Here is a 13,722-nt window from a genome sequence, read left to right as displayed (position 1 = left end):
CGAACTGAATTACTAAGAACCTTTCCACACACTATTCAAAGAAAACATTTAGAAAACATTTAGTTCAATAGAACCTGACCACCTCACCCGGCCAAAGATCAGGTCCATAAGCTATATGCAGGCACAGAGAGAACACTCTTCTGCTAGCTCAAGAGCTTCACCTCGGCAATGACACAAAGAAAGAAGACCCATTACAGACACGTTGAGCTGTGTTACCTGGACTCAGTTACAGCACTCAGCTCTGTGATCTCTGGACTAAGAACACAGCACTCACCTATATGATCTCTGGAGTAAGCACACAGCACTCAGCTCTGTGATCTCTGGACTAAGCACACAGTGCCCAGCTACGTGATCTCTGGACTAAGCACACAGAGCTCAGCTCTGTGATCTTGGACTAAGCACACAGCACTCACCCATGTGATCTCCGGACTAAGCACACAGCACTCAGCTCTGTGTTCTCTTGATCAGCTCTGTGTCATGTACTGATCTTATAATCCTAGAATGTCAAGGCTACTAAGGACACAGACCATTTCTTATAACTACTGCATCTGCAGGAGCCTATACAGACATATTTTCCAAATATATGCTCTTAACTTTTTGCAACATGGCCTTCTGGAATATAGAAGAAATTCCTAACACCCATGCACTCATGTTCTTTTTCATAGGAATGGCCCTTAGTCTTTTATTCGCGTTTTTATTCCTACATATTCATTTTAGAATGTTCAGCAGCAAGAAGTGAGAGAAATCAGTGAGATTGAGAAAGAAACAGCATTAGAAACTAGCACAAAAATAACAAAAAGCAACAACTGACTTCCAGAGAAGCCAAAACAAAACACAAAAGACACAACACAGTAACGCCCAGGCTGTGAGGCCGCCCGGGCAGGGAGGCAGCGTGGCAGCACACACTCCTCAACAGACACAACACAGTAACGCCCAGGCTGTGAGGCCGTCCGGGCAGGGAGGCGGCATGGCAGTGTGGTACACACTCCTCAACAGACACAACACAGTAACGCCCAGGCTGTGAGGCCGTCCGGCCAGGGAAGCGGCGTGGCAGTGTGGTACACACTCCCAAAGCACTGGTATGTCCCTCTCTTAAACATACATGAAATAAAGTCTTTTTTCACAAAGTGTTGGTTCTTGAGGCATCACTGGAGAAATCACTTCTGGGGAACATCATGCTCTCCAAAGACGGTGTTAAATGAAGTGTTTCTCTGCTCTGCTGCTGAGCACTGGAAACCCTGCAGGTCAGAGGCGTGCAGGGACGTCAGGCAGCGCTGGCTGCAGGTGGCTGCATGGACGCGGCAGTGGGTGCTGATCAGAGGCTGCCAGGCAACCCTCACCTGCCACCCGGGCCCTGGCTCTGCAGTGGCCACGCACACAGCATGGTCACCACCATCCTTTCCAAACGTAAGCTGGGGCTTTAGGCAGCCTCCCTCCCCACGCTGCCCGCTCTGCCCGCTCTGCACAGATGCTGGTTTCTGCCATGTGGATTCTGACTGAGACCCCCGCACCTGTCTCCAGAGTCTGTCCTAAAGTCCAGCACAGTTAGGAAGTTTCTAGTATGTATCAATAGCCTGATGGCTGCTTTAGGGTCATCTTAACGAAAAGAGACAGAATCCGATCAGTCAAAACAAAGCTTCAGGTAGAGCAATTCAAATGCAATAATTTCCTTAAGTCCTTATTTTATTAGTTCCTGAGTAGCCCTTCTTAAATGAGGAACTTTAAAAGCGTAAAATAGAGATATACTAAATCTCTTCTCACTTTTAAAAACAGTATTCTAACTTAGAAGCAACTTTAAAACGCATCAACAGGCAGCCAGGTAAAGTGGCTCATGCCTGTAATCCCAGCATTTTGGAGGCTAAGGTGGGAGGATCACTTGAGGTCAGGATTTTGAGAACAGCCTAAGCAATATAGTGAGACTCTATTTCTACAAAAAATGCACAAGTTAGTAGGCAGTGGTGGCACAGCCCTGTAGTCCCAGGTACTCAGAAAGCTGAGAAGGGAGGATCCCTTGAGCCTGGGAGCTCGAGATTGCAGTGAACCATGATCATGCCATTGCAGTCCAGCCTGGGAGAGAGAGTGAGGCCCTGTCTCAAAAATAAATAAATAAAAATTTTAAAACATGCCCAGGGACTGGTTCAGGAAGTGTGTTAGGTTCACACCACACTTCACTGATACTGAGAGGGGAGGCCGAGACGGCAGCCCTGCAGGCGGTGGCTCTGCTGCTGAGAGGCAAGGATTCTCCTCTGCACAGAAAGCACCATGGGCCTATGTGCCCAGCCAGGCACTGCATCTGCTAACGTCTCCTTGGCAGTTTCTGTGGTAACAAGACAAAACATTCACTAATAGACATGAAACACCCAAAACCACCCCAACACGATCGCTGCAGTGAGATCCTGTTCCTGCCAACTGCTGCCCACTACAGTTCTCTGGAATCTGTGTACCCTACTCAGGCCAAGCAGCAAAGCTCAGAAAACCTGCCACAGGCGACAGAGGGAGTCCTCAGGGACCCTAGCCTCAGTTTTACAATAACCTTGGATATCAGCCGGCTATTACTAAGAATTGTATTTATATAAATATATACGCTTCCTCAAAATAAAATGAATTACCTTAATTAATTTATGCAGCAACAAGGCTAGAACTAGGGGCCAGTATCTTAAATGAAACAATGCAAACAGCGAAAGACAAAGAGCGCAGGTCCTCACCGGCAGGTGGGAGCAAAACGACATACACACAAGGACAGCAGAGGACTGACGGACAGTGCAGGGACCCAGGGTGGAGCGGACAACAGGATTGATAGTGCGGAGACCCAGGACAGGGTGGACAACAGGACTGATGGACAGGGCGGAGACCCAGGGCAGGGTGGACAACAGGACTGATGGACAGGGCGGAGACCCAGGGCAGGGTGGACAACAGGACTGATGGACAGGGCGGAGACCCAGGGCGGGGTGGACAACAGGACTGATGGACAGGGCGGAGACCCAGGGCGGGGTGGACACATGACTGATGGACAGGGCGGAGACCCAGGGCAGGGTGGAGACATGACTGATGGACAGGGCGGAGACCCAGGGCAGGGTGGACAACAGGACTGATGGACAGGGCGGAGACCCAGGGCAGGGTGGACAACAGGACTGATGGACAGGGCGGAGACCCAGGGCGGGGTGGACAACAGGACTGATGGACAGGGTGGAGACCCAGGGCGGGGTGGACAACATGACTGATGGACAGGGTGGAGACCCAGGGCAGGGTGGACAACAGGACTGACAGACAGAGCAGAGACCCAGGGCAGGGTGGATGATGGGAGGACTGATGGACAGGGCGGAGACCCAGGGCAGGGTGGACACATGACTGATGGACAGGGCGGAGACCCAGGGCAGGGTGGACAACAGGACTGATGGACAGGGCAGAGACCCAGGGCAGGGTGGACACAGGACTGATGGACAGGGCAGAGACCCAGGGCAGGGTGGACACAGGACTGATGGACAGGGCGGAGACCCAGGGCAGGGTGGACAACAGGACTGATGGACAGGGTGGAGACCCAGGGCAGGGTGGACACAGGACTGATGGACAGGGCAGAGACCCAGGGCAGGGTGGACACAGGACTGATGGACAGGGCGGAGACCCAGGGCGGGGTGGATGATGGGAGGACTGATGGACAGGGCAGAGACCCAGGGCGGGGTGGACATAGGACTGATGGACAGGGCAGAGACCCAGGGCAGGGTGGTCACAGGACTGATGGACAGGGTGGAGACCCAGGGTGGGGTAGATGATGGAGGACTGATTAACAGGGCAGAGACTCAGGGTGGGGTGGATGATGGGAGGACTGATGGACAGGGTGGAGACCCAGGGTGGGATAGATGATGGAGGACTGATGGACAGGGCAGAGACTCAGGGTGGGGTGGATGATGGGAGGACTGATGGACAGGGTGGAGACCCAGGGTGGGGTAGATGATGGAGGACTGATGGACAGGGCAGAGACCCAGGGTGGGGTAGATGATGGAGGACTGATGGACAGGGCAGAGACCCAGGGTGGGGTGGATGATGGAGGACTGATGGACAGGGTGGAGACCCAGGGTGGGGTGGATGATGGAGGACTGATGGACAGGGTGGAGACCCAGGGTGGGGTAGATGATGGAGGACTGATGGACAGGGCAGAGACCCAGGGTGGGGTGGATGATGGGAGGACTGACGGACAGTGCAGGGACCCGGGGGTGGAGCGGACAACAGGACTGATAGCGCAGAGACCCAGGACAGGGTGGACAACAGGACTGATGGACAAGGCGGAGACCCAGGGTGGGTTAGATGATGGAGGACTGATGGACAGGGCGGAGACCCAGGGTGGGGTGGACACATGACTGATGGACAGGGCAGAGACCTAGGGCGAGCTGGACACATGACTGACAGACAGGGCGGAGACCCAGGGCAGGGTGGACACATGACTGACAGACAGGGCGGAGACCCAAGGCAGGGTGGACACATGACTGACAGACAGGGCGGAGACCCAGGGCAGGGTGGACAACAGGACTGACAGACAGGGTGGAGATCCAGGGCAGGGTGGACACATGACTGATGGACAGGGCGGAGACCCAGGGTGGGGTGGACATGGGACTGATGGACAAGGCAGAGATCCAGGGCAGGGTAGATGATGGGAGGACTGATGGACAGGGCAGAGACCCAGGGCAGGGTGGATGATGGGAGGACTGATGGACAGGGCAGAGACCCAGGGCAGGGTGGATGATGGGAGGACTGATGGACAGGGCAGAGACCCAGGGCAGGGTGGATGATGGGAGGACTGATGGACAGGGCGGAGACCCAGGGCAGGGTGGATGGTGGGAGGACTGATGGACAGGGCAGGGACCTGGGGCAGGGTAGACACAGGAGGACTGATGGACAGGGAGAAGACGACCTATGGCAGGGTGGATGACAGGAGGTTGCCTGGTATGTGCAACAAGTGTCACTGCAGTGAGGGGTACACTGAAGGCCCTGGCTTCACCTCAATGGAGTACATCAAGGTGGTAAAACTGTACTCACACCCAAGGAATACCTACAACATTTTGTTAAATTATCCTAATTTAATCTAACTAAAAAGACAACCACCAACCTTTCAAGCATACGGGTGGGGCTGTAACCCTGAGAGGAGACACAGGTGTGCTTCCAAGGCCCTGCAGCAGCCCGCAGACCGTCCTCATCCCCATGCCACGTCCACCCCGAAGGCCCTGCCACAGGCCCAGCCATCCTCGAAGTCACCACCTGGTAGACGGCTGGCTCTCCAGCTTCCCACAGATGATGACTCAAAGGCCATCACCAAAAGGAAAGCAGATCTGAAAGCGGAAAGCAAACCGATCCACAGACCACATGCGGCCTTTCCAATACCCACCTCCCAGGCAGCCGGCCGGACAGCGTCCAGGGGCCCACCCCCGAGCTGACGCCTGCATGCTGACTGTGACCAAGCACCAAGCTCAGGTGCAATTCAAACTGCCCATCATCCAGCTAAAAATGCCGCTTTCCAAACATCATTTCCCTTTAAAAGCATAAAGAAAACTCGTGACACAGAGTGCAAAACTATGCTTACCTTTCCGAGCACACGATCTAGAATTCAGTATTTAGGACCGACTAGCTCCCCCAGGTGTTCAGGAATAAAAGCATACGAAGATGGCATCACTTCAAAGTCATCATTATAGTTTTTCAACTGATTTCTTAAAGTCTTCTTTGGTTAGATGTGTGTTTTGTTTTCTTTAGAAGAAAGCACCAAAGGCCACATTTTGGGAATGAAGTTACAATCGTCTGTAAATAATTAAAGCATCCTCAAATATTGCATCCATGTTGAGATGACCTCCTGTTTTTTCACTGTTGAAGTTTATCCACACCGCAAACACTGCCAGCCCAGCAGGAGGCAGAGCCACCGCCACCCATGGAGGAGGCTTAATGGCCAGTGACGCTTCACCCGTCAGCTCCTTTTTATAGCAACCAAAATAACAAAACAAACCAACAAACAAAAAATGGGGATGGAGAGAAGAAGAAAATTCCACAGGGGGTGGGGGTGCGCTGGTGGGGGGCGGGGGTCTGAGGGCTGAGGGCTGGGGCTGGGATCTAAGCAGGCAAAAAAGCCTCTCCCAGGCACATCTATCCACCCACGGTCTGCAGTGAGGGCCCACGCTGGAATGGCCATCTGTGGGCTCAGCTCCCTGGGTGTGTGCAAGGGCATGCAGCAGCCACGAGACAGCCAGGCTACGAAGTTGCTGGGCTCACGGAATTACACTGCCAGGTGAAAAACACACAAACAGAAAAGAACTTAGTTCAGGGGAAAAGCACTAACTTCCAGCTGCAGCTCCTCGTGGTTAGGACAAACACAGGCACTCCGGAGCTTCTGCGCGTTCTGTTCGTTCCAGACCACACTGTACGGCGAAGATCGCTGTCAGGTGAAGATCGTAGTACGGTGGACACACGAGCTGTCTGCTTTCCCAGTGCATACAGAAGTCATATCCACACCATCCTGTAGTCTGTTAAGTGAGCAATCGCATCACCTCTAAAAACACAATGTGCATTTCTTAAGAAATTTTACCGTTAAAAACACTAATAGTCATCTGAGCCTTCGGTGAGACATAATCTGTTTGATGGTGGAGGGTCCTGCCTCAATGTTGATGGCTGCTGACTGATCAGGGTGGTGGCTGCTGAAGACTGGGGCAATTTCTTAAAATGAGACAGCAATGAAATTTGCTATAGCAACTGATTCTTCCTTTTACAAAAGATTTCTCTATTCCATGTGATGCTGTTTAAAAGCATTTTACCCACAATTGAACTTCAAAACAGGAGTCAGTCCTCTCAAACCCTACCACTGCTTTACCATTGAAGTTCATGGAATATTCAAAATCCTTTGCTGCCATTTCAACAATGTTCAGAGCATCCTCATCAGTACATTCCAAATCAAGACACTACTTTCTTTGCTCGTCCATAAGAAGCAATTCCTCATCCATTCAAGTTAATCATGAGACTGCAGCAATTCAGTCCCATCTTCAGGATCCACTTCTAATCCTATTTCTCTTCCTACTTCCACCACATCTGCAGTTTCTTTCTCCACTGAAGTCTTGAACCCCTGGAAGTCATCCATGAGGACTAGAATCAATGTCTTTCAAATTCCTGTTAATGTTGACATTCTGACCTTCTCCCATGAATCACAAATGTTCTTAATGGCATCTAGAATGATAAATCCTTTCTAGAAGGTACTCAGTTGATGTTGTCCAGATCCATCAGAGGAATCACTGTCTATGGCAGCTATAGCATTATGAAGTGTATTTTTTAAACAATAAGACTCGAAAGTCAAAACGACTCCTTGATCCACGGGCTGCAGAAGAGGGGTTGTGTTACCAGGCATGAAAACATTCATCTCCTTTCATCTCCATCAGACCCCTTAGGTGCACTGTCAATAAGCAGTACAATTTTGAAAAAAACTTTTTTCCTGAGCAGTAGGTCTCAACAGTGGGCTTAAAAAAATATTCGGTAAAACCACAGTGTAAACAGATGTGCTGTCATCCAGCCTTTGGTGATCCATTATAGAGCACAGGCAGAGCAGGTTTCACAAAATACTGGAGGGCCCTAGGATTTAGCTGCACTGGCCCCTCACCACAAGAGCATCAGGCTGTCCTTTGAAGCCAGGCATTGACGTCTCTTCTCTAGCTGTGAAAGTTCTAGATGGCGTCTTTAACAGAAGGCTGTTTTGTCTACACTGAAACTCTGTTGTTCAACGCAGCCATCTTCATCAATGATCTCAGCTGGATCTTCTGGAGAACTTGCTGCAGCTTCTCCATCAGCACTTCCTGCATCACCGTGCACTCTCGTGTTATGGAGACAGCTTCCTTCCTTAAACCTCATGAACCAACCTCTGCCAGCTTCCAGCTTTTCTTCCACAGCTCCCTCACCTCACTCAGACCTCATGGAACTGAAGAGAGTCAGGGCCTTGCTCTGGATTAGGCTTCGGCTAAAGGGAATGTTGTGGCTGGTTTAATCATTCCAGACCATTCACACTTCCCTCAGATCAGCATTAAGGTTGTGTTCTTACCATTTGTGTGTTCACTGGAGTAGCAGTTTTCCTTTCCTTTCCTTCAGAACTGTTCCTTTGCATTCAGAACTGGCTGTCCGGTATAGGACAGCCAGCTTTCAGCCTCTCTGCCTTCAACATGTCTTCCTCACTAAGCTTCAGCATTTCCAGCTTTTAAGTGAGGGACATGCAACTCTTCATTTGAACACTGAGAAGCTACTGTAGGGATGTTAATTGGTCTAATTTCAATAGGGTTATGTCTCAGGGAGGAGGGAGGCCTTAGGAGAAGGTGAGAGACAAGGGAATGGCCAGTTAGTGGGGCAGTCGAAACATACTCAATTTATCAACTAAGTTCACTGTCTTCTATGGGCGAGGCTCCTGGGGCCTCAAAACCAGTTACAACAGTTATAGCAAAAGCACTGCCCACCCTCACATAATCATGACAAAAGTGTGAAATACTTTGAGAATGACCAAAATGTAGCAGACAGGAAGTGAGCATGTGCTGTTGGAAAATGGCACCAACAGATCTGCTAGGCCAGGGCTGGGCTGCCACAGACACTCATTCGTAAAAAACATCAATCTACGGAGTACAATCAAACAAGGTGTAAGAAATAGCCACCAACAGCTGAATTCCTGGGACACACCGAAATTTTCAAATTAAGCCTTTTTATTTCCAAGAACAACACACACTACAACTTTGTATTCCTGCTACATGAAGTATCTAAAATTGCTTTTCATACAAATCAGTACACATTGGGTCACTAACAGTGAAATAATAACAGCCACGCAGTTATGCCAACTAAGTAGTATCACGGTAAAACTCCTGCTATAACAGAGAGATGCCTTAACACACAGTGAAAAGAAATCAGACACATCAAAAGGCAAAGGTGACCAGTCCTACTAAACATGTGCGATCAAAGCCTTCAGCAGCTCACAGCACGGAGTTCCATCCCCATCCAGCAAAGATAACGACCACACATTTCAGGAGACCCATTTGGCTACGGTTTTCTTTCTTACAGTGAAGCACTGGAACTCAAACTCCAGTCTTTCAAAAGGCACAGAATTCAAAGCAAAGTACAGGGATTACAGTGAGAAAAAAAATGAAAAAGAAGAAAAATGTCTCCTAGAAACTGGATCACAAAACCGGGCCAGTTACCCTTAAGCCTTTAGAACAACTTCTCGCCTTAAGAAAACCCAATATACAGCAATTCGTATTAACTAGACAGTTAACTGAATTGTAGAAGACATCAGATTCTAATACACTGTACTAAATAATTGATGCTGGATTCCTACAAATGAAAATATGCCCTAAGATATAACTTTGGAAAGCACATTCCACATCCTGTTAATATAAATTATGTGAGAAACGGTATTTTTAGTCACATATGTTGAAGAAATACTGCCTCCGTTTAAGCGATGATCACTAAAAACACCCTGCATACAACTTTTCAGGGCTACATCAACAAGAACAGCACACTTCATAAGACCTGCATGTCTGAGGTTTGCTTTCAATGCTCAGGAAAAGAACTGGTGAAGAGGACTCAGGATCACCCTGGAAAACCGACAGAGCGACTTCCTAGATGAGGAGGCAGTCCTGCAGGCCCACGCCGGGCTGCGGGAGAACATTCCCACCTATCAGGGTGGCAGACACTGCGCTCGGTCCCAGGACCCTCGGGTCTGGGCACTAACAGGCTGGACACACATTGGAAGCTCACAGATGTCCTTAGCGATGCTGTGACTGCTGCAGAGAAGCCCCCCGAGCAGAGGGTCCCTCCGAATGACACGGTGGCAGGGAAGGCAGGAAACCCAGGGTGTGCTCTTACAAGTCACGTTCAGAATGTCCCAGACTAGTGATCAAACAGAACACACACACAACCTGGCCATTCCTCTGCTCTTAATCAGGAATTAAACCTGCACCCTGGACTTAATCCAGGTGTGCTATGGTGCAGATGCACACCTCTACACATCTGTAAGGATCACGCACTCTGAAGGTTTGATTTGTCACATGGGCTCGAACCTACAAAACCCATGCCAGGCAAGCATTATTGACTAAGAAGACTCCTCAGATAAAACATTTTTGTAAAATGTCTCATTTTGTGCTTTTCTCATTATGAGGCATGTCTAGAGGCTTACAGCTGATCTGACGTCAGGAAGGAAGAGTTTCTGTTCAATAAAGGCGTCCATGGCTCCACCTGCTGACCAAGCCCTCAGCCTTCATGAGCACAGCGGAGGAAGCGCCAGGCCAGTGAGGGGAAGCTGGATGCCCAGGAGCCCAGCGGACCCCCCTGACATAGCACTAAAATTAGTACAAAAGAGAGATGTTTTCAAAACTAATTTCTGGATGTACACATCAACAAAATATGCTAGAGTTATTATCATTTGAGTAAGAAAAGAGAAAGCATAAAGGATCTGAGTAAGCCTGGCCCGGGCAGGTCTGGTCCATTTTTACCTCAGCGCCCATTCCCAATTCTCAAAGGTCTGACAGATTTTTTTGTGCTCCATACAGGTGACCAGAGTCAATGTAGTGAGAGCTGCTGGGTCCTCCCAGCCCGGGACAGGGAGCCATGCCAGGATGGGGCCGTGCAGGTCCCACGGGGATGGGGGCGGCACACTCATCAGCCAAAACTAAACCACCGCAGGATCACAACCGTCAACACCAACAAAGTGCCACGTCCAGACCAACCAAACCACCACAGGATCACAACCACCAACACCAAGAAAGTGCACGTCTACACTAACAAAACCACTGCAGGGATCACAACCACTAACACCAAGAAAGTGCTGCATCTACACTAACAAAACCACTGCAGGGATCACAACCACCAACACCAAGAAAGTGCACATCTACACTAACAAAACCACTGCAGGGATCACAACCGCCAAAACCAAGAAATTGCTGCGTCTACACTAACAAAACCTCTGCAGGGATCACAACCGGCAACACCAAGAAAGTGCACGTCTACACTAACAAAACCACTGCAGGGATCACAACCACTAACACCAAGAAAGTGCTGCATCTACACTAACAAAACCACTGCAGGGATCACAACCACCAACACCAAGAAAGTGCACGTCTACACTAACAAAACCACTGCAGGTATCACAACCGCCAACACCAAGAAAGTGCCGCGTCTACACTAACAAAACCACTGCAGGGATCACAACCGCCAACACCAAGAAAGTGCACGTCTACACTAACAAAACCACTGCAGGGATCACAACCACCAACACCAAGAAAGTGCCGCGTCTACACTAACAAAACCACTGCAGGGATCACAACCGCCAACACCAAGAAAGCGCCGCGTCTACACTAACAAAACCACTGCAGGGATCACAACCGCCAACACCAAGAAAGTGCACGTCTACACTAACAAAACCACTGCAGGGATCACAACCGCCAACACCAAGAAAGTGCTGCATCTACACTAACAAAACCACTGCAGGGATCACAACCGCCAACACCAAGAAAGTGCTGCATCTACACTAACAAAACCACTGCAGGGATCCACCAACACCAAGAAAGTACAGGTGTCTATGCTAGCTAACACACAGAACACAGTGCCAACCAAACAGTATAGACACAATGACAAGGATCCCCTTCTGCAGGACTCAACATAACAATGAGCTGAGGCCCTGGGCCAAGGCAATGTCACTAGGGAAGTCAACATGCGCAGAATAGTGTTACTTTACTATTTGAAACAGGAGAGCACCTCTGACAGGCAGATCTGTGGACACCATCTTAACCACAGGAGCGCCTCAGCACACCAATAGCGCAGCAGAGAGGCACCATCAGCAACAAAAGGAAATTATGAGAAAAATGCAGAACGAGGGATGTACAAAAGAGCAGGCTTGGATTCTTCACCAAAAAACTCAATGTCCTAAAAAGTAACAAAAAATGGGGGAAAGACCATTCCAGATTAAAAGAAACCAACGGATATAATATCTAAATGTGATGAGAGAATCCTGGTAAAATCCTAGATCTGAAAAAAGTATCAAAGACATTTTGGAGAGAAATGAGTAAATTTAAATATGGACCAGATAAAGGATGCTATAGAATTTTTGCTAATTTTCTTATTTGGACAACGGTATCGTATTAGGAGAACATCCTTTTTCTTAGGAAATGCATGCTGAAGTTTTCCTTTTAAAGGGCTCAGCCAAAGAAAATACAGAAACATGTGTTACAGAGAGAGGTGCACACACGTACGTAAAGAGACAGCAGTGCTGCAGTACAGCAGGTGAGCCTAGGTGGATTGTTAGTGGGTGTGTGTGTTAGAGACAGATGTGTACTAGGTGGAGGTTAGTGGGCGTGTGTGTTACAGAGAGGTGTGTACATGCATGTAAAGAGACAGCCATGCGGCAATACAGCAGGCAGGCCTAGGTAGAGGGTTAGTGGGTACACTGTACCACTCTGTTAGTTTTTATGTAGGCTTGAAACTTTTCTAAGCAAAAAGCTGAGGAAAGCCCTGCAGGCGCAGGAGTAAGACCACCTTGCTCTGCCGGTCCTCTGGGCCCCAACTGCCCTTCTGATAACTCTCATGCGGAGCAGCAGGCAGCCACGCGGCCCTCCGCCACACCCTGCACAGTGTTGCCAGGTGGCGGATCCAGGACCAGACAGGGCTTTGCCGCTCAGCATCTGGTAGACATCAGGGAACACCCCATCCAAGCTAACGTGTAGGAAGCAGCACTCCCTGAGCCATGACATCTTCCTCACCTATGAGCTGGCCTGCAGCAAGGTCTGGCACACGGTGGAGCTCGTGGGGGCCCAGCTTGGCGACTGCTGCACGCTGGTGCAGCAACAGCACAGTGCTGTGTTCAGCCACTGACTGCCAGGAGGCCTATATTACTGTGGCTATCGCTGCCCAAGCTGGCAGAATAAACGCCAATTTGATGTCAGAACGGAGCCGTTTAACACGTGTGACGCCTCCAGAACAGACCCAGGCTGACAAAAAGATCTCCACGCATGGTCATGACTGCTGCCTGCTCCTGTTCCAGCCTCAAAGTCAAGGTATTAGCTTTCCAATCTCAAGCTTCTCTGAAAAACATTGTTCTGGCCGGGTGCAGTGGCTCACACCTGTAGTCCCAGCACTTTGGGAGGCTGAGAGGGGCAGATCACCTGAGGTCAGGAGTTCGAGATCAGCCTGGCCAACATGGTGAAAACCTGTCTCTACTAAAAATACAAAAATGAACCAGGCATGGTGGAGGCACCTATAATCCCAGCTACTCGGGAGGCTGAGGCAGGAGACTTGCTTGAACCCGAGAGGCAGAGGTTGCAGTGAGCTGAAATCATGCCACTGCATTCCAGCCTGGGTGACAGAGTGAGACTCCACCTCAAAATATAAATAACTAAATAAAAATTTTAAAAAATTTAAAAAGTCCTATTTTCCTTTCCAACAACTTACTAACATTTTGAACATTAAATCTAAAACTTAGTAACTAACGTTAAACAGATGAATTAGAGTAGCCAAACACACAAATGTTCCTTTATAAACCACCCCTGAATGTGCTTATCCAGAGGCTGGGGTGTAGAGCGGCACTGGTGAGAAGTCTGAGGGGCTTGGAGGAGCAAGGAGCAGCCAGGACAGACCCCACAAGCACGGCTGGCAGGAGACTTACCAGTGGACCACAGGGGCGTGAAGTGGGAATGGGGAGCAGAGGTTAAAAGAGAAGAACCAGGGAACTCTCTAAGT

General features: G+C 49.6%; 1 protein-coding gene across 3 annotated transcripts in view; it reads right to left on the bottom strand.

Moving 5' to 3' along the window:
• Positions 1-13,722, bottom strand: part of WDR37 (WD repeat domain 37) — an 85,125-nt gene that overhangs the window by 15,032 nt on the left and 56,371 nt on the right. The gene's annotated exons all lie outside the window — the stretch shown is intronic.

This window comes from Aotus nancymaae, unplaced genomic scaffold, assembly GCF_030222135.1.
Source record: "Aotus nancymaae isolate 86718 unplaced genomic scaffold, 86718_ANA_hifiasm-v0.15.2.pri h1tg000173l, whole genome shotgun sequence".
NCBI classification, from domain to species: domain Eukaryota; kingdom Metazoa; phylum Chordata; class Mammalia; order Primates; family Aotidae; genus Aotus; species Aotus nancymaae.
Note: the sequence above shows the minus strand (reverse complement) of the source record. Positions and strands in the feature narration are given on the sequence as shown.